At 43.3% G+C, this 26219-nt stretch overlaps 2 long non-coding RNA genes across 5 annotated transcripts in view; one reads left to right on the top strand and one right to left on the bottom strand.

Annotated features, from left to right (window-relative positions):
* Nucleotides 1-26219, bottom strand: part of LOC135229559 (uncharacterized) — an 847392-nt gene that overhangs the window by 296172 nt on the left and 525001 nt on the right. For all 4 annotated transcript variants that reach the window (XR_010320246.1, XR_010320245.1, XR_010320248.1 and 1 more), the window contains 2 exons: nt 23225-23372; nt 22872-22972 (listed from right to left, as the gene is read on the bottom strand). This is a non-coding gene — a long non-coding RNA (uncharacterized LOC135229559). The remainder of the gene's footprint in view (nt 1-22871; nt 22973-23224; nt 23373-26219) is intronic.
* The window catches only part of LOC135229561 (uncharacterized), a 690153-nt gene that overhangs the window by 268514 nt on the left and 395420 nt on the right, over nt 1-26219 (top strand). The gene's annotated exons all lie outside the window — the stretch shown is intronic.

Raw genomic sequence — 26219 nt, 5'->3', positions numbered from 1 at the left:
TTCACCTGAGAAAAATAATTTGAATGACTCTGTATTCACTATCAGAAGCCATGGAAGCCAAAAAAATAGATTGTGAAACATCATTTTTTCAACCCTGAAAGATGGAAATATTAACCCAGAATTCTATGTATCATGTATCTATGTATCATTACCTTCAGAAGCACAAATAATGCCATTCTTAGGGGAAAGAAACCTGAGAGAATTCATCACCACCAGACTTCTAAGTGAAACACTAAAGGAAGTACTTCAGGTGGTAGACTTGGAATTTCAGTTGTATTTATGGAAAGCAGAAAACGTGGAAACTATGTGGTTAATATACCACGTCAACACTGTAGTTACTGCACAACATGTCGCTGGACAAGCCTCTTTGGAAAGTTTTTCCAGTCTCTTGGAAACGCTTGGAAATACGTCCTGGCAAATCATTATTAGAGAATGGAATTAATTTTTACAATACCTGAGAGATGTCTGCAGTCAAGTCTCGTGAATAAACTGGAAAATAAATTTACTGACTGAAACTAAGGTGTGGTAACAAAACATGAGCCTCAGTTCTCGTGTGGCCATGAGCTGGCTCTGAAGGCCAACCTTCCCCAGAGAGGCACTTCAAGCACATGGGGGGCAACGGCTTCCTGTTGTTATTGCTAGGTGCCATTGAGTGGGTTTCTGAGTCATTGTGGCCCAGTGTAAAAGGAGAACTGCCCCGATAGGGTTTCCTGGTTTGTAATCTTAACGGAAGCAGTTCGCCAGGTCTTTACTCCTTAGAGCCTTTTGGTGGGTTCAAAAAACTAACCTTCGGTTAACAGCCGAGTGCTCAAATTTGGCACCACCTGGGCTCCTTGGAGCAATGGCAGCACCACAGAATTTGGTAGAAACCTTCCCATAGACCTTCTCTGAGAGGTAACCCTTGCTTAAGGACCAAGTTTAGGTTTTATATATACTCATTCTACATAAAGTCTAGATAAGAACTACAGTGCTTTCTTGAGCGGACAATATGTATATGCCCTCCATAAACAAAATGTGTCAAGGGCAAAGTTTAATATTAAACCAAGGCATTTCCCGTTAGTCCTTACCTGAGAGGGTCTTCGTGAGAATTTCCTGAGACTCTTGGAAAAGGACTTAGTAGATACTGCTTCTTTTTACCTCTTCGCTCCTGAACAGAAACCTCTGCTAAGAGGTCATGCGTAAAGCTCCAAACGCCTCTTCTTATCCTGAATGTAAGCCGTGTAATAAGACCAGGAACTAGGCATTCAGCTGGGTGAAGAAACCCAGGAGTACTTCCTGTCTTCAACATCTTCCAGTTCCAGCGAAATCCTGTTACAAGTCACTAGATCAGCCCAGGAGCTGGAAGATTGAAATTCCTCGTCCTCTGACAAGTGGGAAGGGCAGGGTGGGGTTAGGCAGAGCCTCCTTGACCGTCACTTGCCCCAAGAGGCTCTGGAGGCTGCTTCATGTTATAAGTCAAAGGCCCTTCCAGGCCAGGCACATAAGAGCAGGGGAAGACTTTGTCCATTGAAAGAAAAGATGGGTACAGGAGTGGCAGGTTTTAGGGCACTCAGCATTGGTCAGCTTTGCGACTTCCGGACATCCTGGCCCATGGTCGCCTTCACGACTGGGCCTTTATAGCCTCTTCACCTCTCCGTCCTTCCCAGTTTTCTCCCAGCACCATGAGCTGTGGCTTCTGCTAGTTTCAATGATTTCAGTATTTCACTAGCTCCTCACCCCACTCAGGGGAGGCAGTTTTGCAGACTGCAGGACACAGATCCACAGTGCTGTTCACGTGTCCTTCAGCAGAAACACTTCCGAGGGTACAAGTTGGCCTCAGAGATTCTGAGACCCAGGCAGAGAGAAGCCCAGGGGGAGGGTCACTGCCTTCAGGAAGTGTCAGCACTCTCAAGGGTCATGTCCCTGGGGTCGTGCCCAACTGCAGGAAAAACGAAGTGGGCTCTGAGGCTCCGTGTGCTGACCGTCCAGTACACAGGCCCTGGAAGCCTTGGAAGGATTCTGTCTTAGTCTAACCCAGCACTGGGGAAATCCTCACAGGGTAACAGCAGTGATATGCCTGGGGATCTTTATTCTAAAAGTCTCAAAGCAGTTGATACAGTCTTGTGAGGTGGGAGATGAGAAAGCTTGGGACCACCGAGAGAGGGTGGCAAAAGAAGGAAGACTTTATCACTCCCTCTGTTCAAGTTTTTTTTTTTTTTAATTGCAACTGGGGCTCCAAACAGGTCTTTGTTGTTAAAGTTGTATTTCTCTGTGTTAATTTATGATCCTTAACTCAAATCTAGAGTTTCGAGCTCATTTTGATAATTCCTCTTTAGTCTGTGGAGACAGGAGTCTGCCTTCAGCCAGTGGTGAGAGTGGAAGAAATAAAGTCCCTAGTCCAGACTGGGGCAGGCTCTGCTGCTCCGCAAACTAGGGGTGCGGTCCCTGAAGAGCCCTTCTGAGGACAGCACAGGAGGGGCGTCCAGCCTGGAGAAAGGGCAGAGGGGGTGGGGGATTGTTTGTGTGAGCAGTGTGGCCTCTGTGGCTTCGCCTTCTCCTCCTGGAAGTGCAACCTGGGGCCCTTCACGTGCGGAGCCAGAGTCCTAGGGTGACCACAACTCTCCCACCCTTTCTGGGTCACCCTCCGGACCCAAGTCCCCATACGCCTCCTCTGCCCTCCTATCCCAGCATAAGCACTGTGACTGGGCTCAGGGGTGTACCCTGGGACTTGACATCGGTAGCCTCAGGCTTCCTCTAGTTCTGGTGGGACCTGTGAGCCTAGCGGGTCTGAGTTCAGGGCAAGGCTGGGTGGGCTGGGACTCTCACGAAAGGCTCCTGCAGCCAGCTCCTTCCTGATGCACGTGAGATTGTGGTGGGGCAGCCTCCGACCTGGCACCTCCCCTGGGCGCCCCTCTCCACACAGCCCTGCCCAGTTCCCTCCCCCCACCCCCCGCAACAGCCCAACCACCTCCTCCTGCCTCCTAGTTCTAGAGGAGTGCTCTTTTGATGCGCATTTGCAACTGGCACCCCATGGCCCTGCACAGAGTCAATCCAGCTAATGACCTCAACCTGAAGTGCACAACTTTGAAACTGCTAGATAGGTGGGAAATGAACAACAAAAAAAAAAGAGGACAAACACTTAACAACAGTTACAAAAAAAGTTATATGGGACTGTATTCTCACATCATGGACTCAAAGATGCTGGGTTGTATTTTTGTTTGCAAATAAGTCTTAGATAAGGGAATTGGTGCCAGGAATAGATGTAGAGTCTGACTTTGGAAAAATGAGGGAAAATCTGGGATTGAGTAATTGACGTGGATGAGACTGAAAATAGTGATAACAACATAACATTTAAAGATGAAATCCTAGCAGCCTAGAACATGCAGTGGAAATTTTTCTAAGTAGCACCAGAAAAGACCTTTAATCACTACACAAAATGGGTCAGTAGTTCAAGATCTCCCTAAGAAAATAGGAGGCCAAGACCACTTTCATTCAGGTTGCAGCAAACAGGCAAGAAACAGAGCATTTTAATCTTGTGCAAAGTCAGAAAAGAAGAGAAAAAGATGAGATGCTCCTCTACTTCATCCCTAAGGCTAGTTTAATATTGACACCAAATTAGACAGGGATGGTAGAAGAAGAGTTACAGGGCAAGCACACTAAGTAACTGAAATGCAAAAACCTACATAAAATACTGGCAAAGGAAATCCAGCAAAGTATAAACCATGTAATACGCCATCATCAAGGAGGTTTATCGTCAGCATGCAAGCTTGAGTGAACATTAAAGATTTAATAATTTAATTCACCATAAGCATAGATGGAAGAAGAAAAGACATGCTCACCTCAAGAGATGGGGACAAAGCAGTTGATAAAATCCAATCACACTGAGAGATAAGGACTCTGAGCAATCATGGACCAGAAAAGGAGTTCCTTAAGTTGGAAAAATACAACTGGCATGATAGTTCATGGTGAAATGTGGGACATTCTCTTTAAAATTAATTAGCATTAAAATAAGGATGCTTTCCCAATTTGAAGACTGGCGTCTGGCGTCTTAAACATTAGAAAGCAGCCATCTAAGGTGCATCCATTGGTCTCAACCCACCTGGATCAAAGGAGAACGAAGAACACCAAGGACACGAGGTGATTACAAGCCCAAGACACAGAAAGGGCCACGTGAATCAGCTACTATATCATCCTGAGACCAGAAGAACTAGATGGTGTCCGACTACTACCAATGACTGCCCTGACAGGGAACACAACAGAGAAACCCTGAGGGAGCAGGAGAACAGTGGGATGCACACCCCAAATTCTCATAAATTCATACTTAATGGTCTTACTGAGACTGGAAGGATCCCAGTGCTCATGGCCCCCAGACCTTCCGTTGCCCCAGGACAGGAAACATTCCCGAAGCCAACTCTTCAGACATGGATTGGACTGGACAATGGGTTGGAGAGGGATGCTGGTGAGGAGTGAGCTTCTTGGATCAGGTGGACACTTGAGACTATGTTGGCATCTCCTGCCTGGAAGGGAGATGAGAGGGTGGAGGGGGTCTAGAAGCTGGCGAAAAGGACATGAAAAGAGAGAGTGGAGGGAGAGAGCAGGCTGCCTCATTAGGGGGAGAGTAATTGGGAGTGTGTAGCAAGGTGTATATGCGTTTTTGTGTGAGAGACTGACTTGATTTGAAAACTTTCACTTAAAGCACACAAAAAAATATTAAAAAAATAAGGATGCTTTCTATCATTATTTATATTAAATATTTAACACTGGAGGTCCAAGCTACAACAAAATGACAACAAAAAGAAGGAAAAGCTGCAACTGCTATTATTCATAGATTACAGAAATGCCTCCACAGAAAAATTAACAAACCATTAAAATTAATGCTAGTCAATCATAAATATAAACTAAAAAATAAACTGCATTTCTATGCATCAGCATCAAGCCGACTCTGTTGTAGCTCTTAGTGAAAGCAGAGGACACTGATAAGGAAATAGCAGGATTCGGGTGGGCTAGACAAGGAGGGGAGAACACTATTTTACACCAGGCTTCATGTATAACCATGGGTATGTGTTAGTCATCTAGTGCTGCCATAAGAAAAAAATAACACAATTGGGTGGCTTTAAAGAACAGATATTTATTTTCTCACAGTTCGGGAGGCTAGAAGTAGGAATTCAGGGCATGGCTCGTGTCTACTTCAGCTTCTAGCAGCTTCCAGCCACCCTTTGCGTTCCTGGCCTTGTAGATTATCTACCCCTTTGTCTGTCTCCCTCTTCCCCTGTTTGTGTCTGTGTCTATTCTGTTCTTTTTGTAACTCAGAAGGGATTAGGTTTAGGACTCACCCTACACTGGTATGGCCTCATTAAAATAATTTTAAAAATCCCCTATTTCCAAATCAGGTCACATTTATAAGTACAGTAGTTAGGATTTCAACGTACTTTTTTTTTTTTGGGGGGGGGGGTTACACAATTCAGTCCATATAGTACCCTCACCAGATATTCTAGGCTGAGAGTACAAATATGAGCAGCTGAGAGTTCTATTTTTTGTCTATATTAGTTGGCTATCACTTGTCTGAGTCCACCCATATAAACTTTGGAGCAACTTATTATGAAGGACCAGGCCAACCTTTATTAGCCATGTCCATTATGTGGAAAAACACACACATTCCCATCACTGAAGCCCTGAGAAATTCATCGATAAGGGTGGAACGGGGTTGGGACCAAGAATTGTTTCATGGCGTTGGTAACATGGCATAGCTGTCAGACATCTACGTGGAGATGGCAGGTAATAATACTGACAGCTAACACTTACTGGTGCCAGGACTCTTGTGAGGGCTTCTCCTCTCTTAAGATACTTGCTCTGCATGATACCCATGTGAGGAATGTATCATTATAAGGCACATTTTACAGATGAAGAACTCGGTACACAGAGTTACGCTGGCATTTGAATAGAAGTCATGAACCAGGAGGAGTTGAAATGGATGGAGGTGTAAACATCACATCCTCAGCTACAGACAGCAACCGACTCACTGAGGCATCCTAGAGAGAGGGTGTCAATAGAGAGAGAGGACTAAGCACTGAGCCTGGGGGCACTCTGACATCTAGAAGCCGGACAGATGAACGGCAGCCAACAAAGCTCTCTGAAGTCCAGTGTGGTTCCTGGAGCATGGTCTGTCCTTTCTCTGGACTGCATTTTACCAGTCCCCCTCCCACCCGCACTGGGTGTCCCCTTCACAATGGCAGGGACAATGTGTACTTTCACCACTGCGTCCACATGATGTAGACTATTCCTGGCACATGGAATCTTTATCTGAAATTCCACAGCAAATCTCTAGAGGCTCATGTTCTCATAGCTTCTGTCGCCTCTGCAGCCCTTGCTTCTGTCTGTCCGTCTGCTGGGCTGCACCACACGGAACCAGTTATGAAATTCAAGCCCATCTTACACTCGCCAAGGTCCTACTCACACAAAATTTGTATTAGCTTAAAAGAAAAGGTGTGTAGATAAGATACACAAGGGATTTAATTGCAGAAAACAAACCTTAAAATGAAATGGCTGGGAATGGTGGCCTCCCTTTGTAAAAAGGCGTCTCTGTACAGACTACGGGAAAATGCAGTTAAGATATGGGTCATGGGAAAAGGAGCGTTTGTAGCAATTTGGTAATCACTCAGACCACCTGTAAAAATGTTTTCATCCTTTTTCTCATACCTTACACAAAACAAAATTCCAGATGGATAGAATATTGAAAATTAAAATATGCAACCATAAAAATTTTAGAAGTTTTTATTTTCTTTTTATTGATAAAAGAGAAAGACTTTTTAAAAATCCCAAAATATGAAGGCTAAAACTGTTAAGATCTATAGATCTTTGGCATATCAAAAAGTATATGAAGAGAGTAAAAATACAGGCAAAAAGCTGAAAAAAAGTTTGCAGGCTAAGGATTTGAATAGAGATTTCTCAAAAGCAGATACAGAAACTCTCAACAAGCACAGGAAAAGAAGCGTAACCTCATTAGTCATCAGGGAAATGCAAATCTAAACTAAAGTGCACTATTATTTCAAAAGCAGTAAGATGGCTAAACTCAACAGGATGGACAAGTGTCGGTGACGATGTGGAGAAGCTGGAATACCCTGGTGGAAATGTAAAATGATCCAATTGTTTTGGAAAATGGTTTGGCAATTCTGCAGAAAGTTAAACACAGAATTACCATACAACACTGCACTTGCACTCCTAGGTCTGTAGCCCGGAGAATCAAAAGCATGTTCACATACAAACTCACACAGAGGATTCCTAGTAGTGTTATTCGTAACAGCCAAAATGTGGAGAGAACCCACATGTCATGACCTGATAGACAGGATGTGGTATATTCATAGACTGGAATATTACTCAGCCACAAAAAGGCACCAAGTACTGATACATGACACAACATGGACGAACCTTGAGAACATTACGCTAAATGAAAGAAGCCAAACACAAATGACCGCATCGTGTATGATTCCATTTACATGAAATGTCCAGAACAAACCAACACAGACAGAAGTAGATTAGTGGTTGCTACGGCTTGGAGGAAAGGAGTAATGAGGATGACTGTTAATACGCCTTTATTAACAAGGGCCTTTATTTACGGGGCACTGAAAATATTCTGAAGCTAGACAGTGGTGACTGTTGTGCCAAGTCTGCCCATATACTAAAAGCCAAGGTATTGTGCATATTTTCAAAGGCAGTGTTACGGCAGGTGAATTGTATCTCAATAGAAGTATTTGTGATTCCTAAAAGACTAACTTTTCAATTAACATATAGAACCTATAAATCAGTAGGGAAAAAACAATCCAATTTTAAAATGTCTCCCTCCAAAGCAAAGGGAAGGGAGTACATTCCATCCGTACAGCTTATTTTTTTATCTCTTCATTATTCAACTTCTATTCTCATCTTATGTAACTCTAAATTATACAAATAATTGTCTCCATTTTCCTTATCCCTGTTTTCACTATTTAACTAAATAAAGACAGCAACACAGTGTTTTTTTATAAAAACCCACCCACATTCACTCAAATCATTTTTTAGCACTTCTTAGGTGCCAGGTACCAGGATACTCTGACAAACACAACAGACAAGTTCCTGCCTGCATGGGCCTTCTATTTTTGTGAAGCAGGCAGATCATAAACCAGCCAACCAGCTCTTAATGTAACCTAACATTAAGGAGGGAAACGTAATTTTGGAGCTATCTCAAGCTGTTGTCTCTCTCACAAAGATTTCTCTGAATCTAGTGAAAAGTAAACACCTCGAAGGAACTCTGTGGGGCCAATAAATGTGAAAAAGCCATTACATTTCAGTTTTGTTTTGTTACTTTCACCTGGTACTTTGTCATCATTTTTTAATAACACGATTATGGAGCTGACATCAAACTCTCACCACTTGGCTGAAAGAAAAAACCAAACCTGTAGCCATCTAGTCAATTCTGACTCAGAGACCCTATACGACAGAGTAGAACTGCCCCATAGTGTTTCCAGGGAGCAGCTGGTGTTAGGACACAATTCCCTCTTATAAGAATCTGAAAGCTGTTCACTGTGGATGTGGGAGGGACTCAGTAACACTTGCAGAGATTTCCACATGGGTGGGGTGCTCTAGTGTGAGCATCGGGGGAATGGACCCCATGTGCACTTTGCAGCCTTCTGCAGATTATGACACAACAAACATTCACTCTTCATCGTCCTACATCTTGGAAGAGAACAGAGGGAATTGTTAGGCAGGACCCTTTGAAAATGCAGGGCAAGAAATTTTATTGCAACATTAAATGGAAAATAAAGTCTTCCTACATTTTTCCTCCTTCCCTACCTCATTTCAAGGAGATAGCTGGACTCACAGTGTTGAAGCCCTGAAACTTCAAGACTCTGAAGAGTCTGTGGTAAAAGCCTCAGCTCACTGAGGTGATCACACTGAGTGAACTGGAGCCCAGGGGAAGAGTGACAGTCAGATAGTAGGGTCCTAGACATTGGGAGGAGTAGGAGCTCCTTCTTGATAGTGCCCTGGAATAGGTTACAGCACCTCAAAGGCTGATGCAGGCACATAAGTAGACAAACCCTGTTATGCTGTTGACAGCCTCACCAAGGTTCTCATGATCCAGCTGAGAATGGAAACAGCAGAACGAATGCTTCTAGAGAGATCACCCACATAGGCTGAGGCAATGGGTGTGTTGAAGGTCTTCTCCAAGCACTGGTCCTTCATTAGACCCTGGGAATTATTGCATATCTGGAGGAGGGAGTACCCTAAAAGTAAGTGAGGTTAAAAACTCCCCTCAATTTTGTAAGCAGGTAGTTCTGAGCCTCAATTCATTTTATTTTTTAAAAAATCATGCTTTTTTTCATACATGATTTTGTGCAGACTCGCACATAAAATTCGTATTACTCATTCATGCATTAAGTCAACAAAGATTTCCTGTATGAACAGCTACATGTCAGACCCTAGGCCAGATGCTCTTGGTGATGAAATGACTTAGAGAAGTTGCCTCACTGCCTGGTGAGAGAAACGGCCAAGTTAACAGGTGTATCAGTCACGTATTGCTGTGTAACAAATGACTCCAAAAGGTAGTGTCTTAAAAAAACAACCATTTACTAAGCTCACAATTTTTCAGGTTGTCACTTTGGGGTTCTTCTGATCTGGGCCAGCCACAGTGGCTCGCAGCAGGGCTTATTCATGTGTCTACAATTTGATTCCAGGTCACCTGCGAGCCAGTTTCATAAAATCAACTCAGGGAAACCGCTGGATCCTCTTTCCAATGGTCCCTCATCATTCAGCAGGCTGGCCTGGGGTCATTCCCATAGGTTCTCAGGGTTTAAGAGCAACAAAAGGGCAAGACTCAATGTAAAATCTTTTCAATTCTCTCCTTGTATCATCTCTGCTACTATTTCAATGGCTGAAGCAACCGTAAGGTCGGCCTTCAACAGGTAGAAGAAGACTCCTACTGCTAATGAAAGGTGTTCTGGAGTCTCATAGAAGGCATGGGCACAGAGAGAGGAAGAATGTGTAGTAAATGCAACTGTGTTTTATGCTGTGGTAAAGGGTTTCCTGGGTACAATGGAGTACAGAGCAAGAAGTGGACTTATCTACCAGGAGAAGATTCAGGGAAGACTACAACCAGGAAGTGATGCCTGAACCAAGTTGGGAATATGACTGAATACTTAAGGGATGAAAAAAGGCCGAGCATCCAGGAAGCCCCAGGTATTTTCCACAGGCTTCAGTAAAAGGGGAAGGATGGCTTGATGAGAAAAGTCTGAGGAAACAGGGTAAAAGCACTGGGGGATTTGTTACATTTGTGAACAGGCACAGATTATCTTTTGTTCTATTGTTTCCCTACCATTCCTGCCTCTTCTGTCCTTTGGGGTCACACAAAACAAGCCCCTACCATCCCCATGTTGGAACTTCTATTTTCCTTGGAGAAGTCTCCTCCTTCCTCATCACCATCCCAACCTTCTTAATTTCTTCCTCAAATGGTCTCCCCATTTGCTGGTTTCTCTTCTAAATGGCCTCCTAAACAAAAACAGAGTCTGTCATGGGATTTCCCCAAGTCAACTCCCAAACTTCCCATTCTGGCTGACCACAAAATTCCTGAGTCTTAGGGCTTTTTGGTAAGTCATAAACCTCATCTGTTCCAGTGGGGTCAGTTTTCTTCACCTCCACGCTTCACCAGGGAGAGTAGGCCAGCAGATGGGAAGGGAGAGAACATCTCCTAGTCAGAGAGCAGAGCCTGTGTGAAGACTCAGAGGCTAAGGAGACCTAAGAGGGGCTCAGAGTGGACATTTTATAACCAGAGCTGGAGAGACATGATTCCAACAGAGTCAAATGAGAGGACTGGGAGAAAGCAGCTGCCCATGATACTGTTATCATTCCCTGTGCTCTCTTTACCCACCAAGGGATAGTAACCCCTTACACAGCACCGAAAAGTTTCAATTCATTTTTAGTATCTAATCTCCTTCTTCCGACATTGGCACTAGCACTTCTCAAGCGCCTACCTGACAGTTTCATGTTTTTCTGGTTTCCGTGTTTAGCTTCAAACTGGGCCCATGGAACTCAGCAGTGTCAGCAATGATGTCACACAGGATTACGGAAGCCTTGGTGCTAACTCAGATCTCAGCTGCTTTTTGAAAAGGGTGCCAACCTCAGGTCTTGTGGGAGAGAAACTGTAGCTACTGAATCAAGGAAATTCAGGAGCAAGCCAGAGTCCCCAGGTTATTAAAGCTTCCTGCTGGGAGAAGGGATAAAGGTCCTTCAGACCATTATGTTTGGACATCTTCACCCAAGCAGGATGAAACAGTGACACATGAGGAAAAGGCCTTTCTCTAAGACTCTAGATAAAGGTGAGGAAAAGTTGTCCCCGATTGATGAGTGCTACAGAACAAAAGGTCTGACTTCCACCAGAAAAGAGAGCCATGGTAGGACAAGATGAAGGATTTGGGATGAATGGATAAGGTCATAAGGAAGATTCTCCTGAGAAAGCACATTCTGTCATTTAGTAGATAATTAACCAAAGTTTAGTTTGTCAATAAGAAATGTAGGAATAAATGAGGGATGAAATGAAAGAATTCAATTGTAAGTTTGAGAGCTTTCCAGAATAGCTGCAGACAAGGCACTCTTTTGTTCTGGATCTGAACATGGTGGAAAGGAAGGAAGCCAGTGGGCAACTGGGGCAGAGAGTATAGGATGGTGGAAAGGGTGGGTTGCAAGAAGCATACTTCATTATTATATTTTCTAATGAGATGGAATTAATATACCATGTGAAGAACTAAGGAAATTTCTCAGGAGGTTCTGGGAGTGGTAGGTTGAAGAGTCCAGAACCCACATCATTGAGGGCAGAAGAAGGGCTGTAGACTCCTCCCTAGATCCAGGAACTCCCCTTCCCCTCCTGTGTCTCCTGCCCACCTCCCTCAAGAGCCTAACAACCCCTAACCACAAACATGGCTACAGGATAGAATTTTTTATTTTCCTACTTTTCTCAACCTGAGCTTCATCTAGGATCAGTCATGTATCACTCTTTTCAGGCCAGTTTTGTTGCCCTCCCCACTACTATTACCTCTGCTGTCCTCCTCCACCCAGTGCTGCCCTCCACTGGCCCTGCTTCCTGCTGCTTCCTGGTTTTCTGACTGGCCTCTAATACCCTTTGAGAGATCCTCCACCCCATCTTCTGTCTGTCACTGGAGCTTACACTCCCCTCCCAAACTCCTTCTCTTTCTTCCTTAACTCTCCAATCCTTCCCTCAAACTTAGAAAAAAACTGACCCTTAAGCTGACATATACAAGCCCCACTCGCCCACACAGGAGGCATGGTTGTGATTCAGCTACTAAGGTTTGTGCCATCAGACTATCAAATACGGACATCTGTTTCTGCCTCACGCTGAAGGACATGGTAATGGGCTTCTGTTCAGAGAAAAGCAATTTTAATCTCCTGGTGTAGGCTAGTCAAGGGTACGAGGAGAAGTTTTAAATCACACAGAAAAGTATAAATTACGCTGTCTCTTTAAGTATAATTCCTTCTGTGAAAATCCTTCCCTTAAAAGGAGGATGAAAACAAGTTACAAAGAGGAGACCGATTCTCCTGTTTCAATGTTTACACTCTAAATTTACTAAAAAAAATAACTTTCATACAAAACAGTTTTTAGAGAAACCATGTATTATCATGAAGGTGCAGAGCATGAGGTAACTTCCATATTCCACAGGAGCAAATTCACTTCCATCCAACAAATGCAAAAAAAAAAAATTTTTTTTTAATGTGGCGATCCTCTGTTTATATTATAAACTATCACAGGATAAACCTTCGGCTGCTAACTAAAAGGTTTGGCAGTTGGAATCCACCAGCTGCTCCTTGGAAACCCTATGGGGAGTTCTACTCTGTCCTATAGGGTTGCTATGAATTGGAATCTACTAAAAGAAAACTGGAAGTTTTATTTTTAAATCAATGTATTATAATTTTTTGAAAAACGATAGACTTTTGCTATAAGGTAGTACCATCACTGAAATTTTCTGGAGGAGACTTTATTGCCCAGAGTAAATTCCCTAAAGTATGGTCGGTGCCTGGGGAAGAAGAAAGAAACCACGGGGACTGTGGAAGTGGAGGATGGTGGTGATGGAGAGGCCTCCAGGGATCCCTAGACCAGAGACTTAGGTCACAGTTGAGACACCAGAGCCCAGAGGGCTCATGTAAATTAACTCTCCATTATTGCAAGTCTCAACCCAAGAGGAAAGTGTCACTCAGGGTAGAACATGAGAACAAAAAGCCCAAGTTCCAAGCCCAGGAGGATTCCCCAAGTATCAGCGAGGCCTTTTGCATCAGCTTCCACTAGGCAGAATTCCCACTCATCAAATTACTCCAGAGATCCATAGGTCAAGTATGAGTATTCTACCCAAGTGTGTAAGGTCAAGGGGTTAGCCATGGTCTGGCAGACCAGACCAAAACATCTCACACCCCTGTCGGCAAAAGGCCCCTGGTCTTGAGGCTGAGTTTTTGAAGAAAGTGAGTGCCATCAGGTCTGCCCTCAGTCTAACCAACACTGAGTCCCTGGTCAGCATCCTGGAGTCCTGGCAAGAAGAGCCAGGCACCTCCAGGAGCATCTGGAGGAGGAGACAGGGGCTGAAGAGGCTACCACACCTACTGGTGCTGCTACACATGTGGGAGACCTGGCTGCAGAGGGTGCAGGCATGGCCTCAAGGTCAAAGGAGAAAGCGCCTGAAGACGTGCTAGGACTCTTAGACTGAGAGGAGCAGGATGTCTGGACTGCAAAATATGCACCCTTCAGGGAAGAACGTCATTCAGGCTTCTTAAACCCACCTCACCTGGAAGATCCACTCTTTTAGCCTTGTGCCCCTTCCACGACCCCTCTAGTACATGGAGAGATCCAGCCCTAGAGCACCAGGGTGGAAGAAGCCCCAGGATAGCTGTCCAAAGACATGAGGTCCACTCCAAAGCTCCCCCCGCCAAGGAGAGAAGAGGACAAGACTCACCTGCAGATGAGGTCTCAGGGCCCTGAGAATGAGCACAATGTCTGTAAGGAAAGAGAAATGGGATTTCAGTGGGACATGGAAGTCTGAGAAAGAGCCTCTGCAAAGATAGCTCTAAGGGAGGTGTGATTGTGAAGGTGGGCTGGTCACTGAGTTCTTTGTAGTACAAGGTACCAAACAGAAGCCAGACTCTGGGGGGAACCTGCCTGCCGGTGAGCAGTGGGCTTAAAACCCTAAACCAATGAGAATCGAATCCCTTCCCAGCAGCTTCTGCACAGATCAGTGATGTTTGCTTGGTCTTTCTCTTTTCTGTGGTCTAACCTGATCTGTCCTGAGATCAGAGTTGGAATAGAAAAGCCTGACTGAAATGAAATGAGCAAAGAGAAGACAAGGCCTCCTAAATCTGGTGAAGACAGAACACAGATAACCAAAGGTGAGGATGGGAAGAAAGAGATTGAGTTCCAAGTCCCATCCACAGTATCCCAGGGCCTGGGAATCCCTGGAAGTGCCAGAGGTGTGTACTCCCTGGGAGATGCGACCCCAAGTGTCAGAGGAAGCCCTACGGAGCAAGGAAGGGAGGGCAGGGACTCTAGGATGGGCACTTCCATACAGGCTGCCCATGTGAATTTCTCAGAGTGACCGTGACAGATCCTGAGAGGGACAGTTTGAGGCAAAGGAAAGTAAGTTTTCTGAAGAGGGGTGAATTCCACAGTCTCCTGATAATGAAACAGAAATCCCGTCCTGCTCAGAGGTACTGAGTAGGAAGGATTGTGAATTCCCATCCTGCACAGAGGCTGGCTGGGAAGTTCGACTGTCTAAAGACAATGTGGCCAAAGTCTTCTTTATCTTTCAAAGATATATCTTCAACTTCCTGCAAATTCAATCCTGGAAAAAAGCCTAGAATATACAAGTGTGGGTTTTTCAGGAGAGCAACAAGGGGAGAAGGTGATAGTGGCATATCAGAGAAGGAGAACAACAGTCTAATAGTCCCTGTGTTACTTAATGAATCACACATGGTGTCCAGCATTCTTCCTTACCTGTAGACATGTAAATGCAGTAGATGTTTTAGCAATAACTGAATTAATCCTCACAGAATTCTTTTTGGCCATTTCCAGGTACAGAGACCAGAAGAAGTCATTAGTTACAAGAGCAAGCAATAATTCGCTGGTCTGAATTTTGTTCAATTTCTGTGTTTGCCCTTCATAGATTGATAAAAGTCTCTGAATGTGGCATTGAAGACAGTGTTTTCTCTATTGTTATGGATTGAATAGTGTCCCCCAAAATGTGTGCCAACCTGGCCAGACCATGATTCCCAGTATTGTGTGGTTGTCCTGCATTTTGTGATCTGATGTGATTACTTACTTATGTGTTGTAAATTCTAACCTCTGTGAGGTTAATAAGGCGGGATTAGAGGCAGTTAGGTTAATGAGGGAGGACACAATCTACAGGATTAGGGTGAGTCTTGAGTCAGTCTCTTTTGAGATACAAAGAGAAGAGTGAGCGGAAATGAGAGGGACCTCATACCACCAAGGAAGAAGTGCCTGGAGTGGAGCAGGTCTTTTTGACCCAGTGTCCACGCGCTGAGAATTTCCTAGGCCAGGGGAAGATAGATGACAAGGACCTTCCCCAGAGCCACAAAGAGAGAAAGCTTTCTCCTAGACCTGGTGCCCTGACTTCAAACCTGTTGCTTCTTAAACTGTGAGAGAATAAGTTTCTGTTTGTTAAAGCCATCCACTTGTGGTATCTCTGCTACAGCCACACTAAAAAAAAAACTAGATAACTAAAAAACACATACATAAAATAGTCAAAAGAAAAAAAGTTTCAAATACACACACATACATGTATGATGTTATTAAACTTTAAAAGCTTTTACATTCTTATAACACATTTAGCAATAGAGATTTGTATATAGAAGTTATAATAAGAGCCATCCCCACATAAGTATATTGTACCTGCTCCCCTGAAGTGTCCAGTGTCCAAAGATACATATGTACCCTTTTACACACTTCTTTTTGCCGGGACACATGTAAGTACATTCATTTGTTTGTTTTTAAGAAAATTAGGTCACACTCTACCCATGTTTTTCTCTGAATCACTCTTCACTTGGTCAATATCATGAGTCAGAATCAGGCCAGAGGCTGACTGCAGAACAGATGATCAGTTGCTCATATTCACGTTCAAGTTGAAGCTGAAGAAAATTAAAACAAGTCCATGAGTCAAAGTATGCCTTTGAGTATATCAAACCTGAATTTAGAGACCATCTCAAGAATAGATTTGATGCACTGCACACTAATGATCGAAGACCAGATTAGTTGTGGGATGATAGCAAGGACATCATATATGAAAAAAACAAAAAGTCATTAGAAAGACAGGAAAGAAAGCAAACACCAAGGAGGATGTCACAAGAGACTCTGAATCTTGCTCTTGAATGTACAGTAGCTAAAGAGAATGGAAGGAAAAATAAAGTAAAAGAGCTCAATAGAATACCTGAAAGGGAAGCTGGAGAAGACAAAGTATGATAATATAATGTGAACAGATCTGGAGTTAGAAAACCAAAAGGGAAGAAAACACCTGGCATTTCTCAAGCTAAAAGAACTGAAGGAAATATTCAAGCCTCTAGGTGCAATACTGAAGGATTCTATGGGCAAAATATCGAACAACAGAGGAAACATCAAAAGTAGATGGAAGGAATACAAAGACTCAATACACCAAAAACAATTGGTCGACGTTCAACCATATCAGGAGGTAGCATAGGATCAAGAGCTGATGGTACTGAAGGAAGAACTCCAAGCTGCACTGAAGACATTGGCAAAAAACATGGCTCCAGGATTGATGGCGTACCAAATGAGATGTTTCAACACAGGGACACAGTGCTGGAGGTGCTCACTTGTCTATTCCAATATATTTGGAAGACAGCTACCTGACCAAATGACTGAAAGAGATCTATATGTGTGCCCATTCCAAAGAGAAGTGGTCCAACGCAATGCGGAAATTATCGAGCAATGTCATTAACATTACATGCAAGAAAAATTTTGCTGAATTTAATTTAAAAACAGTTGCAGCAGTACACAGACAGGGAACTACCAAAAATTCAAGCTGGATTCAGAGGAAGACATGGAATGTGGGATATCATTTCTGATGTCTGATGGATCTTGGCTGAAAGTAGAGACTATCACTAAGATGTTTACCTATTTTTGTTTACTATACAAGCACACTCAACTGTGTGGCTCATGACAAATTATGGATAGCTTACCAAAGAATGGGAATTCCAGAACACTTAACTGTAGTCATGCGGAATATCTACGTAGACCAAGAGGCAGTCATTTGAGTAGGGCAAGGGGATACCGTGTGGTTTAAAATCAGAAAGTTATGTGTCATGGTGGTATCCTTTCACCATACTTACTCAATCTGTATGCTGAGCAAATAATCTGAGAAGCTGGTCTGTAAGAAGAAGAACATGGCATCAGTTTTGGAGAAAGATTCACTAACAACCTATGATACGCAGCTGATACGACCTTGCTTGCTGAAAGTAAAGAGGACTTGAAGCAGTTACTGATGAAGAGCAACCACTACAGCCTTCAGTATGGATTACACCTCAACATAAAGAAAACAAAAATTCTCACAACTGGACCAGTAAGCAACACCATGGTAAATAGAGAAAATACTGAAGTCATCAAGCATTTCATTTAACTTGAATCCATAATCAATGCCCACAGAAGCAGCAGTCAAGAATTCAAACAATGTATTTCATTGGGCAAATCTATTGCAAAAGACCTCCTTAAAGTGTTGAGAAAGAAAGATGTCACTTTGAGGACTAAGGTGTGCCTGAGCAAAGCCATGATATTTTCTATCACCTCACATGCTTGAGCAAGTTAGACAACGAATACGGAAAACCGAAGAACTGATTCATTTAAAATATGGTGTTGGCAAAGAATACTGAATATACCATGGACTGCCAGAAGAATAAACAAATCCATCTGGGAAGAAGTACACCAAGAATGCACCTTAGAAGCAAGGATGGCGAGACTTCGTCTCACGTGCCTTGGACATATTTTCAGGAGGGACCTGTCCCAGGAAAGTCTCATCATGCTTGGAAAAGCTGAGGGTCAGAAAAAAAGAGGAAGGTGCTCAACAACATGAACTGACACAATGGCTGCAAGAATGGGCTCAAACATAGCAATGATTGTGAGGATGGTTCAGGATCAGGCAGTGTTTCATTCTGTTTTACACAGGATCGATGGCCTCTAACAGCCACAACTAACATATGTAAGCATATATGGGTGTGTGTGTGTGTGTGTATACCCATTGCCGTCGAGTCGGTTCCAACTCATAGTGACCCTACAGGACAGAGCAGAACTGCCCCACAGAGTTCCCAAGGAGCGCCTGGTGGATTCGAAATGCTAACCTTTTGGTTAGCAGCTATAGCTATTAACCATTATGCGACTAGAGTTTCCATATAAAAAAAAAAAATTTTTTTTAATATATATATATATATACACACTCTTTTTTTTTTTCATATATATGTGTGTATATATGTATTCTGTTCACCAGTTTTGCATCTCTAGAGATCCCAGGCTAAGACATTTGGTACCTACAGTGGTTCCAGAGGAACCAAATCTTAAGGACGAGTTTTCTGAATTGATTCTCAAGTCTGGCTAATCTTAAAGACACTGATGACTGTCTCCAGTAGTAAATAGGCTATTGCTAATCCATGGTGGGAGGTGACAACAGAAATATGCAAAATACTACTACAACTGGATCAAATATTTGTGAGAGACAAGGCTCTGCCTGATTACATATTTGATACTTTTCTATAATTTTGTCAGAATAAGAATAATAAGGAAGCTGCTTGGTTGGTCCTGCTTTTGCTAGCCACACTGGTGAATGAAAGAAATGGACTCAAAGCTCAAGCACCACATACAAGATCTGAAAGCTGCCACTTGTGCCCAGAAAGAAAACCATATTTCTTATAGTAACAAGGCTAATGCTGCCAAAAATAAACTCAGATTCTTATCATAAGAGTGACTGAATTAAAGCGCCAGTTGAATATCCAACCTCAAATGGTTTCTGAAGTTAAAGTGAGGGCACTGATTGGGAAGAAATGGGATCCTGAAACTTGGGATGAGGACATATGGGCAGACAGTCAGGAAGCGGGGGACAATGAACCTCCAATTTCTGTTGAATCGCTCTTCCTAACAGAACCAGACCTCTTACTCCCATCTGAAGAGATTCTCTAACTTTGCCGGCTAAGCCACCCTTCCCAGTAAAACAATTATCCCTTCCACCTCCATCTGATGAGATTACCCCAGCTGTGCCTGAAGTGTCTTGTTTGAGTTGTCTCCTGGGGTGGTATCTGGGGCATTGCCTGGGGCATCACCTTAGGCAGATGCCTTATAAGACACGGCTGAACATCCCACTGCCACTGCCCATTTTTGCTTCTAGACCTATACCTAGACTTCAGTCCCAACAAGCCCCAAAAGGTGAGCTATGAAGTGTGACCCAGGAAAAGCTATGCTAAACTCCAAAAGAACTGCTTGATTTTTCTAATATATACATACAGAAACCTGGTCGAATATGTGTGGGAATGGCTATTATGGGTGTGGGATAACGGTGCAAGCAACATAAAGGTGGATTAGTCTGAGTTTATTGATATAGGCCCAGGAAGCATAGATTCTTCATTCAGTGTTTCAGCTTGAGAGGTTAGAAAAGGATCTCATAGTTTATTTGGCTGGTTTACTGAAGCATGGATTAAGTGGTGGCCTAAAATAAATCAAGTGGAAATGGCAGATCTGCCATTGTATACTGTAGGAGAAGGTATCCAAAGGCTGAGGGAAATTGGAATGCTAGAATGGATTTATTAGGCTGGACCCACAGACCCACACACGGAGCGCCCAGAGGGCTCTCTTTGTACCATAGCAGTGAGGTACAAATTTGGGAAGCAAGCCCCAGCATTATTGAAGACTTCTGTGGTTGCTATTTTATGTAAGTAAGAGTCCACAGTGAGAACTGCCCTAACTGAATGAAGACACCTGACTACAATGCAGTTGACTGGACCCCATGGTGGTAGCAGCCAAGTGGTGGCACTCAATCAACAAAGACAAGGTGGGTGTGGTTACCATAACAGACAGTAGACTCAAAGCAGTAATCAGAACAGTCTGCTCGCATGGATTTATGGCATTGGCTACTTAGTCATAGTGTCCCTGGGAGTGAAAGAGCTGGGAAATGTACATCTCCTGGTACCTAGCGTCTTAGATATCTAGTGCTCCTGTAACAGAAATACCACAAACGGATGACTTTAACAAAGAAAATTATTCCCTCGCAGTCTAGGAGGCTATAAGTCCAAATTCAGGGTGCCAACTCCAGGGGAAGGCTTTTTCTCTCTGTCACTCCTACGAGAAGGTCTTTGTCACCAATCTTCCCCTGGACAAGAAGGTTCTCAGCACAGGGATCCTAGGTCCAAAGGATGCACTGCTCCTGACACTTCTTTCTTGGTGGTACTGAGGTCCCCCTGTCTCTCTGCTCTTTTCTCTTTTATATCTCAAAAGAGATTGACTTAAAACACAACTTAATCTTGTAGACTGAGCCCTGCCTCCTTAACATAACTGCTTCAAATCCTCGATCATTAACATCATAGAGGTATGATTTACAATACATTGGAAAATCACATCAGCTGACAAAATGGTGGATAATCGCACAATACTGAGAAGCATGGCCTAGTCAAGCTGATATATACATTTTGGGAAGACAGAATTTAATCCGTAACACCTAGTATGCAGCTATCGACCTGTTAATGCCTTTTTCTCCATACCTGTTTCGAAGTATCACCCGAAACAGTGTGCCTTCTCTCTGACCTAAGTATATAAGGACCAAATAATGTACAGGAATCTCTGTTACATTTTCTCCATCTTACCATTATTTGGCATCATACACAGACCCACTCACTTAATTGTGCAGCAGAATGAAGAGATTAAAGCCCCAACATTCTTGCCAGTGGACCAGGAAGGTAGCTGCTCAGACATCAGAGAGCCTCAGAGAGACAGAGACCAGGCGGCTCAAGAGAGGGATACCATAAAGTTGTTTTTCATACCCCTCCCCACTCCCACAGTTGCATAGGCTTTGCTCTGACCCCAAGAAGTAGATCAATCCTTTGAGAACTGCATTATGGGTTAGAACACCAACAAGGTCCCAGACTGAGTGACACTCCCATAGATTACATCCAAATATCACTGCAAAGTCTTCAAAATCTGAACTGACATCTGAGCCACAGCACACAGAAGTTGGGAAAGAACCTGCAGCCTGAACATAACTGGGCCAAGTGATTCCTAAAACAAACAACATCGACATTTTCTGTAAGATTGAAGTAAGACACAGTCTTGGAATCACAGACAAAAACTTTAAAAAGCTACTTTAACCACGCTCAAAGAAGTAACAGGCACAACTTAGAAAAATAGAAAAATACATAGAAACCATTCACAAATGAAAATTTTAGACAGGAAAAACAGAAAAATAGAGATAAAAAATTCACTTGATCAGCTCTACAGCGGAATGCTGTTGACACACAAAAGGATCAATGAGATGAAAACAGTTCAATTGAAAATATCCAATCTGAAAACAGAGAACAAATATTGAAAAAAAATGAACAGAGCCTCAAAAAAATTCAAAAATATCTAACATTTATTTATTGGAATTCCATACGGTGTAGAGAAAATATGTGGTGTAGAAAAAAGTATCTGAAGAAATACTGGCTCAACACTTTCCCAATTTGTTGAAAGACATAAACTTACAGATTCAAGAAGCTATGCAAACTCCAACAAGTTAAACTCACATAATTTTATGCCCAAATGCCTCATTGTCAATTGTGGAATAACAAGGACCAAGAAAATATCTTCAAAGAAGCTAGAGAGAAAACAACTCATCTCACACAGGAGAAACAATTGGAATGACTCTGTATTCATCATCAGAAGCCATGGAGGCCAAAAGGCTGTGAAAACAACATTTTTTCAACACTGAAAGAAAAAAAACATTAACCCAGTGTTCTATAGGCTGTTATTTCCTTCATGAGTAAAGGAAAAATATTGACATTCTCAGGTGAAAGACGCTTAAGAGAATTCATCGCCACCAGACTTGCTCTAAATGAAACACTAAAGGAAGTTCTTCAGGTGGCAGGCTTGGAATTTCAGGAATTATGGAAAGCAACAAAGTGGAAAGTATCTTCGGAAGTTCGCCCTCCACCAAAGATTAGACAGGTCTATAAAACAAACAACAACACACGTGAAGAAAGTGTTTCTTAGTTCAATCATGTGTATGAGACCAAAAGTACAAAACCAGCCCAAAAGCACTGAAAAGAGGGCAGGACGGAACAGGAATCATGGCGGATGGAAACGGGGAACTGGAGCATAGGAGAGGACAATATTGACACATCATGAATATTGCAACCAATGTCACAAAACAATTGTGTATAAATGGTTGAACAAGAAAGTAATTTGCTCTGTAAAGTTTCAAATAAAGCACAATAAAAAATAAAAAAAAGTGGTAGGTATCTCGGTAAACATATTATGCCAACCCTGTTGTCACTGCACAACATGGCGCAGGACTCCCCTCTTTGCAAAGACTTTCTAGCCTATTGGAAAAACTTTGGAATATACTCTTGGTGGCAAATTAGTATTAGAGAATGGGGTTAATTTTGAAAATATGAGATGTCTGTACTCATGCCTGGTGAATAAACTGGATAATAATATTTTCAGAGAGAAATGAGATGTTCTAACAGAAAAATAGGCCTGAATTCCCACGTGGGCCATGAGCCTACTACTCTGAAGGCCTTTCCCAGAGAGGCATTTCAGGCACTTCTAGAGCAGCAGGAGCGCTGGGGAATGCAGGTGTCAACCTCCCCCAGGGCCTTCTCTGAGGGGTAAGTACCTGCTTTAGTACTGAGCTTAGTGGTTCATAAATTGTCATTCTGCATAAGGTCTTCAGGTTCAAGTCTGTAATCCAGCTGGGATTCTGTGTGTGCTGCAACTCTGCATCAAAAGAACATGCTTCTAGAAGCAGAATGCCAGGAGAGAGGCGGTTGGGCAGTTGGGGGTGGGGGGTGCTGCGCAGACAGGGGTGCCCGAGGGAGGCACAATATAGTCATTCTGCAGGAGGTCTAGTCCTTCTGCACAAGAATTAGAATGCTTCTCAATGCACAACAGTTTACATGCAGGACATAAACAAAGTTACTGAAGGACAAAGTCAAATAGTAAACCAAGCCACTCCCTGTCAATCCTTACCTGAGAGGGTCTTCATCAGGACTTCCGGGGATGGAGAAGGAAACAGTAAACGCTGATTTATTTTACCTCTTCCTTCCTCAAGAAACAGGAACAGGTGTTAAGATGTCAGGTGTCAAGCCCCAAACTCCTCTTCTGGTCTGTATTTAAGCTGTATAATAAAACTGGGAATCAGGCAATCAGCCCTGAGCAGACAGACCCAGGAGTATTCCCAGTGCCCCACATCTTTGAGCTCCAGTGAGATCCTGTTCTTAGTCCCTAGATTAGCAGAGGAGCTGAAAGACTGAAATTCCGTGTTTTCAGGCAACTTGGGCTTCAAGCAGGCACTTATTGCTAAAGTCGTATTTCTCTGTGTTAATTTATGATCCTTAACTCAAATCCGGACTTTGAAGCTCATTTTGATAACTCCTCATTAGTCTGCCTAGATAAGAGTCTGCTCACAGTCAGTGATGACAATGGAGGAAACAAAGTCCCTAGCCCAGAGGAGGGACTGTTCCCCAAATTTGGGGCAATGCCCCTGGGGAGCATCGGCGAGGTGCACTGTGGCCTCTGTGGCTTTGCCTTCTGCTCCTGGAATTGCGCCCTGGGGGCGTCCATATGCAGACGCAGAGTCCGTGGGTGACCACAACTCCTGCCCTTCTGGGTCATCGTCCGGACGCACGTTGCGATATGCTTCCTGCCCCCCTTCCCAGCATAAGTGCTGCGATCACACGTGGCAGAACCAGTTCCCAGGTCCAGACCCTAGGTCTTGCCCTCCTTAGCCTTAGGCTTCCCCTAGTCCTGGGGGAACCCGCAAGCCTGGCGGGTGCGAGGTTAGCACCCGGCTGGGCGGGCTTGGGCCTGTCTCAAAAGGCTCATGGCGCACGCAGGTTCCCCCTCCTTGGAGTCTGCAGGCTTGCGGCGGGCAGCCCGGCATCTCCTGCCTCCCTCGGGTGCCCTCTCTGGGCAGCAGCTCCCCTCCCCCCGCCCCGCCAACCACCCAACAGTCGCACTGCCTGCTTTCTGCTTCTAGAAGCGTGTTCTTTTGATGCACACATGCAGCACACACAGAATCCCAGCTGGATTACAGACTTGAACCTGAAACGCACAACTTTAAAACTACTAGACTGGGGGGGGGCGGTATTGGCAGTGAAAAAAGGAAAAAAAAATAAGAAAGAGAACAATTACAAAAAAAGTATTAGAAGACTGTAACCTCACGTTATGGACTCAAGAAGGCTGCGGATACACAACTGCGTAGATAGCATACTGTTGTCTCTTTCTTTGCAAATAAGTCTTAGATGAGGGAATTTGGTACCGGGAATAGTTGCAGAGCCTGACTTTGGGGAAATCTGGGATTGATGAATTGGCTTGCATGAGGCTACAAGCCCTGATAATCAATATTTAAAGATGAGATTCGAGCAATCTAGAACATGCATCAGAATTTTTTACAAGTAAATTAGCACCAGAAGAGGCCTTTAACCACTAAATAAAATGGGTCAGTAGTTCAAGATCTCCCTACAAAGAAAATGGCAGACCTAGATCGTTTCCAGTCAGGTTCCAGCAAACATGCAAGAAACAGTCATTTTAATCTTGTACATAGTCAACAGAGATTAGAAAACCATGAGACACTCCCCTAACTTGATCCTTATGGCTAGTTTAAAAATGATAACAAATTAGAGAAGGAAGGTAGAAGAAGAGTTAGAGGACAAGCACACTCAGTAACTGAGATGCAAAACCCTACATAAGATGCCAGCAAAGGAAATCCAGCAAAGGGTAAACCACGTAACATGCCATGATCAAGGCGGTTTATTGTAGGCATACAAATTTGAGTGAACATTAAAGATTTAGTAATTTCATTCACCACATGCATAGGTGAAAGAAGGGAAGACACATGCTCACCTCAAGAGATGGGGGCAAAGCAGGTTGATAAAATCCAATCACACGGAGAGATAAGGACTGGGAGCAAACATGGAACAGAAAAGGAGTTCCCGAACGTGGAAAACTACAACTAGCATGATAGTTCATGGTGACGTGTGGGACATTCTCTTTAAAATTAATAAAAAATAAAATAAGGATGCTTCTATCATTATTTTTATTAAACATTTAACACTGGAAGTGTAAGCTAGTACAAAAAAAGTATAACTGCTATTCATAGATTATAGGACTGTCTCCATTGAAAACCGTAGAAAATATTGGAATTAATAGTAATCATAAATAAAAAATAAATTGAAATTTCAATGCGTCAGCATCAAGCGGACTCTGTCATAGCTCTTAGGTGAAAGCAAAGGACACTGATAGGGAAAGAGCAGGTTCGGGTGGGCTAGACCAAGGAGGGAAGAAAATTATTCTGCACTGGGCTGAACTTATAAGAACGGGTATGTGTGTTAGTTACCTAGTCCCTCCATAACAAAAAATAACACAACTGGATGGCTTTTAAAGGACAGAAATTTATTTTCTCACAGTTTAGCAGGTAGTAGTTTGAATTCAGGGCATGGCTGTAGTGGGAGGTCCTTCCTTGTCTACCTCAGCTTCTAGTAGACGCCAGCAATCATTTGTGTTCCTGGCCTTCTAGAAGCATCTGTCTTCTTTGTCTGTCTTCCTTTTCACCTGTTTGTGTCTGTGTGTATTCTGCTCCTTTTATAACTAAGAAGAGTTAGGCTTAGGACCCACCCTACATTGGTATGACCTCATTCACATAATAAAAGCAGGCCCCTTATTTCCAAACAAGGTCAGAATTACAGGTACAGGGGTTAGGATTTCCACATACATTTTGGAGGGACACAATTCAATCCCTAACAGTTGATTTACCAGATATTCTGGATTGAGAGTACTCACATGAACAGCTGAGAGTAGTTCCAATTCTTTGCTACATTCAGTGGCTGAAACTTGTCTCAATGGTCACCCATAGGAATGTTGGAGCAATTTATTGTGCAGGACCTGGCCTACCATTCCTAATCATGTCCATTGTGTGGAAAAACACACACTCCCATCACCGAAGCCTTGAGAAATTCATCGATAA

This window comes from Loxodonta africana, unplaced genomic scaffold (genome assembly GCF_030014295.1).
Source record: "Loxodonta africana isolate mLoxAfr1 unplaced genomic scaffold, mLoxAfr1.hap2 scaffold_39, whole genome shotgun sequence".
NCBI classification, from domain to species: Eukaryota; Metazoa; Chordata; class Mammalia; order Proboscidea; family Elephantidae; genus Loxodonta; species Loxodonta africana.
This window is presented reverse-complemented; position numbering and strand designations above follow the sequence as displayed.